We start from the raw sequence: 6,600 nt of genomic DNA, 5'->3' as shown, positions 1-6,600 counted from the left end.
GCAAAAAAAATTGGCTGACAGAGTAAGGGAGGCAGAGGCTGGAAATGGCCAAAAACACAACTGCGTTCATTCAAACCGATCATTTCACCATGGCGCACTTCCTTTCGCACTGCTCCTCACTCGCCTTTGTATGAACTGTAAGTAGGCTGTTTAGGTTTTTTTATTGGTAACGCCACATGGCGCTCTGTATGAAAATCACTGTGTGCAGTCTGTGGCTAGTTCGCACTGTTGTCTGCCATTGTAGTGTTGTGCAGCTGGATGTTAACAGCGCGTAGCGTTGCGCAGTCACAACGAGCCCTAGCTAATATGGTATTTGCTTATACAACTTTACACATCGGTACCATATTTCTGTAACACAGAATTACACAGCTATGTGATCATTTAACTGAGAGAAGCAAACATTTTTTTTACTACGTCAGTAACACATGTTTACGCAATTACACAGTTGGATAACTTCATACATATGAAATTGTATTTTGTCTGTACTTTGTGAACTGTTCATATTTTTTCGGAACCATTGTGATACTATGAGAGCTTAGAATGATGTATTTGGTAAGGGATCACGATTTTTGAAGTACGTTTGAGGTAGATGACTTTATTGAAGGTCTTGAAATTATTGAAAGACGCTGCGACGATTCTGAGATGTGATTGATCTGTTATGATATTATTGCGATGACGATGTGTATTATGCTGTTGAGGTATGTTTATGATCAATAAGCTGAGAATCGTACTTTAACAGTTATGAAATGTGTGTACATGTGTGAATGTATCACAATGCCGCCAAAATTTTTTTGGACTGTTATATTGATAGGATTTTGTTTCTACACATTTGTAACGCAAATTCTCGACCTGGGAAATTTTTATATGATACTGTCACTGCTGTCGTAAATATTTCTGTAAGAAAGTTAAGTGACCACCTTCACGTAATTCGTCTTGGGCACCCAGCTGCACGACAGTCGCCTGGAAAAAAGCCATTAGTGTGTTTCTTTCAGAGGCACAGGTGGAGAAAAAAAAGAGGCCATTATCCTCGCTATTGACATGTCTTTGTCGAAAGCATCGTAAATAGGACATGCTCAGACTTGAAAACATATGATTACACTGTGGAGCTCTTAAGTTATGATATTTACTAAAATACCTAATGAAATGATGAAAAACATTTTACGTCTATTGTCTTTCTAGTTGAGAGATTGCTCATTTTGTTTAATATCTGGTTTCCAGCTGTGTTGCAGCATTGGTCTTATAAAATAAAATTAAGTGCATTTGCTAGTGTGAACACTCTCTGCCAACAGATCTATTAAATAATAATTTTATGATCCATATTCTTCGAAAAAGGAGCACTTGGAATGGAAAGAACAATAAGAAGGGATTAATAACAGTAACTGCATACATAATTTTCTTTTCAACTACTTGGTAATTCTTTTGGTAGAGTAAGTTATCATGATGCATCACTCTAGTGTTAAGATGTGACATAGTTATTAAACATGGCCATCTTTACTGTAATATTATTTCTGCTTGAACTTTGTCATGTTTTGATATAAGTTATTGCATTTGCTGGTGCTGTTTGTCAGGCATAGTTCTACTGAATTTTACATTGTATTAAGCTAGTTTTACTACTGATTTATTTTTCTTGTTGCTGCACATTGGCTCATATTTGTTGTAATGTTGCATTTGCTTGGTAATTTAGACTTACTGTAGCTTGCTTTGCCAATTTCCATTTTTTTGTCATTGCTGTTTGTGTTAATTGTTTCGTGCTGCTGCATTGCCTTGTCCCTTAGTTTAGCATCTGAGCTCAGTAGATTTAAGTTAGCTTAAGATGGGGTAGGCTATATGTGAGAACGAGTTGTGATGAATTGGAAGAAATGCATTGAGAAGCTATAAGAAAATGGTTTGGCCAAAAAAGAATTTTGAAAGAGGATGTGAACAGAATACAGAAAGCATGCTTGGATAGGATTTTTTTGGTGGAAACAAATGTTGAAATAAGAGGAAAGATCTACAGAACGAAGTTTTGGGTTGGACTGCAGTGCCAAATGTCACACTGAAAACGAACCCTGTCTTTCCTTTTGTATTATTCCGCTATGTGTTTATGTACCCTTGTGTATTTGTGTTTTTCCTGTCTTTATGTGTTTAGCTAATAAGATTTATGTTGTAGCTGGATGTTAACAGCGCGTAGCGTTGCGCAGTTGGAGGTGAGCCGCCAGCAGTGGTGGATGTGGGCAAGTGAGATGGCGTATTTTTGAGAGCGGATGATCTGGACGTGTGTCCATCAGAAACAGTACATTTGTAAGAATGGATGTCATGAACTGCTGTATATATATTATCATTTTTGAACACTATTGAGCTGGCAGTAGTGGCGCTCGCTGTATTGCAGTAGTTGGAGTAACGAAGATTTTTGTGAGGTAAGTGATTTGTGAATCGTATAGGTTAATGTTAGTCAGGGCCATTCTTTTGTAGGGATTACTAAAAGTCAGATTGCGTTGCGCCAAAAATATTGTGTGTCAGTTTAAGCACAGTCTTGTACAATTTTTCTAAGGGGACGTTTCAGAACTACTGCCCAGTAACACCCGCGTAACTCTTGCGGCATGAAGATCCATCAGAGTGCAGTGTTCTTATTGTGACACTCACGATGCATCATTTTTAAAGTCGTGTGTTTTGCATGCTGATAGGAGGATTCTATTGAGGAACTTACCGTCAATTTTAGGCAGTGACGAGAGAATAGCAACAAAATTGTTGACATTACGTGTCGTGTCAGAACTCGTACACAATTTTACTGGACGAAGGTTTTGACGTGTTTTTCGGTGGCTGGTTCATCCTATTCTTTCCATGATCAAGTAGCCATCTTAATGTTATCCACAGTTTTGTTAATACCATAAACGTATTATAATGGTATAGATAGATATACTGGAGGATGTAGCTGTACGTAAAATTATTATGACTGAGTGTAGTTACATGGTTTTTGCTTTTCAGTTTAACAGGAGTTCCACTCACAACAATACCACGATCTTGAGAAATGGCGCTTATGGCCACGCTGTTTAACGCCAATCAGTTCTAAATCCATCCATCCATTATCCATCCATCAGTCAACTCGGTATATAGAAAACACGTCGCAAATACAGACGTACGGAAAAAGGGTGTGTGCTGAAAAATAATGCCTACGAATTTTGATGTGAAAACTCTTATAGCCCTTTAAATGAAACAAATGTTATTAATATTCTACATCTTCATTATTCACGCAGTACATGAGGGACAGCGAGCTGTGAACGAGTTTCGAATTCCAGTAGTTCGTCCACACGTGGAGTACCTTCTCCATCATCACAATGCCAGAACAGACACGAACGCTGCGAAATCTACAAAAATCCGACGCCTTGGGTTCACTGTCATGGATCATCCTCCATACAGTCCCTACTTGACGCCATTCGATTTTCACCTGTTTCCAAAACTTAAAGAACACCTTCGACGACTTCACTTTGATAGTGACAAAGCAGTGCAAGCAGAGGTGAGGTTGTGGTTCCGCCAACAAAGTCAAACATTCTACAGTGGCGGTATTAATAAACTGGTCGTTCGTTGGCAGAAATTTGTTCGTAGCCAGGATGACTATGTTGCGAAATAAGTATGTATAAATGAAGAATAAAGGTGTAGAATGTTAATAACGTTTGCTTCATTTAAAAATCTTATCACATAAAAAATTCGGAGGCATTACTTTACAGCACACTCTCGTACATATGTGTTTAATGAGCGGAAAACAGGGCAGTCTAGTGGGGGCTTTGTTGAAGGATCCATCCCAGCATTTACCTGGAGTGATTGCCAAAAACCACAAAGAAACAAATGAGGATGGCTGAACAGGGCATGAGCCTACATCCACACAAATCTTAGGATCGTGTGCTAAAATGCACTACGCTACTCAGGTATGTTTAATGTACAGTTCCCTTATGTTCTAAGCCTCCGCAGTGTTTGTGTGTGGGAGTGCCTGATGATATTTCTACAAGGGAATTCTCAAACCTACAGATGATTAAAACGACCCTGTCATTGACAACTTAGATCTAGGGTTTCCCGTAAAACGAAGTATCGTGTTGAGGTTTTACTTAACTTCAGTCTAGAGAATCAAATCAATTATTTCTATCGGGATGCTACTAGAATGAATCACAACTTCGATACCGTAAATGAGTTGTTCTTGAAAAACATATAGAGTGGAAAAATTGTACAAATGTGATGCACACAATGTCGGGTTCTACCCCAAATGTTATTTCGATATTAGCAGCACATACGTTGGTCTTTCATTAGACGTTCTCAGAGGTGGATAATGGTGATTAGCGGTGAGAAGCATGAGATCTACACCCTGACTGCCACTTTCAGAAAAAGCTCAGTGGACAAGCAATGGAATTCAACACATTTACAGTGAATGTTTCCCTATCAACCAAACCGAATTGCGAATATCATTTACTGAAGTATGGACAGCAGTTACACAGCACCAATAATCTGATCGCTGGGGTGTTGGCCTCTCTGAAAATGATGTACGTGGCGTACCTGTAATTCTCTGCCTACACAGCGGACGCAATATGCCGTCAGAAACCTCATAGAGCTAAAATTACCTCAGTCCAAGACAAACCATGAGTCAAGATGTTTGTTTCCTCACTAGCCAGGTACATAAATTCGGCTGAAGTATACTTCTGTAAAGAAGCACTTCAGTGTGTGTCAGACTTCACAGAGAGGTAAAGAATCGTCATTCTGGAAAATATAATAACAACCCTGTTCACAGAGCTACGACTTCACACGCTCCTTTTGGAAAAATCAGCACTTCGCAATGTCTAACCGCCAGATTCTCCGCTGTGACTCTCGCCAGCTAAGTATCTTAGTCAATCTCTGAGGGAAAGTGTCTTCAATCGATCCCAGTAGGTTAGTGTCTCTATACGATGTGCCTACTCCCTCCTGCACACGCGGTGTCTACGTTAGCGCTCAGGCAACGACTCCCAGTGGCCGTTACACAAACATTACCTTCCACTACATAAGTCATGAATCTATCAGCCAGTCCCCTAAAGCTCATACCCCTTTCAGAAGATTTTCTGGAAGTTTCCATTTCCCGTCCTATATCCATAGCACTCCGCCAATTAAATACACATCTCTACATTTCTGTGGAAAATGTGCCCCGTCACTTCCCGTGAGAAGGCTGCTCGGAGTTCAGCTTGCAACCATCGTTTCTGACCCCACAACGGCGCACTAAAATAATGTCTTTTTGCCTTGTTCCGCCCAGACTCTCTTTGGCCAGGTACGCTATTCTGAAAATTTTATTTGGCTTACCAGAGTGCAACCTCCCACATGCACTGTCCGCATTATGGTGCTCTGCGGCCTCCAGTGTTGTAAACCGCCGCCTCTTCGTTCCGCTCTCTCTCAAGGCAGTAAATTTCCGTCCCTGGAGAACATTATAAGTCTCTTCCCAGTCCCTCTTTAACGGATAGCACCTTCTGAGGAACACGTTGCCCATGTCACCCTTTCTGTAACTGCTCATCTTTAATTAACTCCCAGACATGCAGTACTACAGAACTTAGTATGTGGAGATAGGACAGTGTTAGTCAATGAAATGATTAATAATCCGATTCTGTCTTGTATCCAGTGATCTAATATAAATATAAATGGAAAAGAATTTACAGAATATTAAATTTATTGATAGTTCATTTAACTTAACAGCATAAAATCAATAATACATTGCTCAGATAACTTAGTAACATGAAAGGAAATGTGTGCTGTTCATTTAGTCCTTTCACACTTTCCACTGCACACAACTACATACGCTGCAGCTGACGTTAGGACCACGACAATGAAGCAACGAGCGGTTCTAGACGCTTCAGTCTGGAACCGCGTGACCGCTACGGTCACAGGTTCGAATCCTGCCTCGGGCGTGGCTGTGTGTGATGTCCTTAATTAGTATTGAAGAAGTGCCCTTACTCTGTTTTAAATATATGTATTTTAGCTATCTCTTTCATTTCTGTGGGCAATTATTATATAATTTTAATCCCTGATACAAAATCCTGCCGGCCGGGGTGGCCGATCGGTTCTAGGCGCTTCAGTCTGGAACGGCGCGACCGCTACGGTCGCAGGTTCGAATCCTGCCTCGGGCATGGATGTGTGTGATGTCCTTAGGTTAGTTAGGTTTAAGTAGTTCTAAGTTCTAGGGGACTGATAACCTCAGCTGTTAAGTCCCATAGTGCTCAGAGCCATTTGAACCATTTGATTTGAACAAAATCCTTTTTAGACGTTTTGGTTTGTTCTTCCTTGGTAAATGTAACAAAATGACAAGAAATACTCAACGACTGTAACACACCCAGCTGCATTAAATCAGCTGTTGTAAACCAGACACTGCAAATGTTACTCATACTAACAGTTAGCGTCCATATACTCAGTTGTGTAGTCAATGGTATTCAGAAATGCAAATGTTGAAGTAAAAACTCTTTTCTTTCGGAAATGAGGTATTTCACATTCTTCCCACAGACACTTCTGAATGCTTAATTATTTCATTGAGAGTATATTATTTAGATGTCACTATTGGTGATACTAGTCGTCTGAATGAAGTAAGATGATGAAAGGCCCAATTGATGTGGAACAGTAAAC

This window comes from Schistocerca cancellata, chromosome 4, assembly GCF_023864275.1.
Source record: "Schistocerca cancellata isolate TAMUIC-IGC-003103 chromosome 4, iqSchCanc2.1, whole genome shotgun sequence".
Lineage (NCBI taxonomy): Eukaryota > Metazoa > Arthropoda > Insecta > Orthoptera > Acrididae > Schistocerca > Schistocerca cancellata.
Note: the sequence above shows the minus strand (reverse complement) of the source record.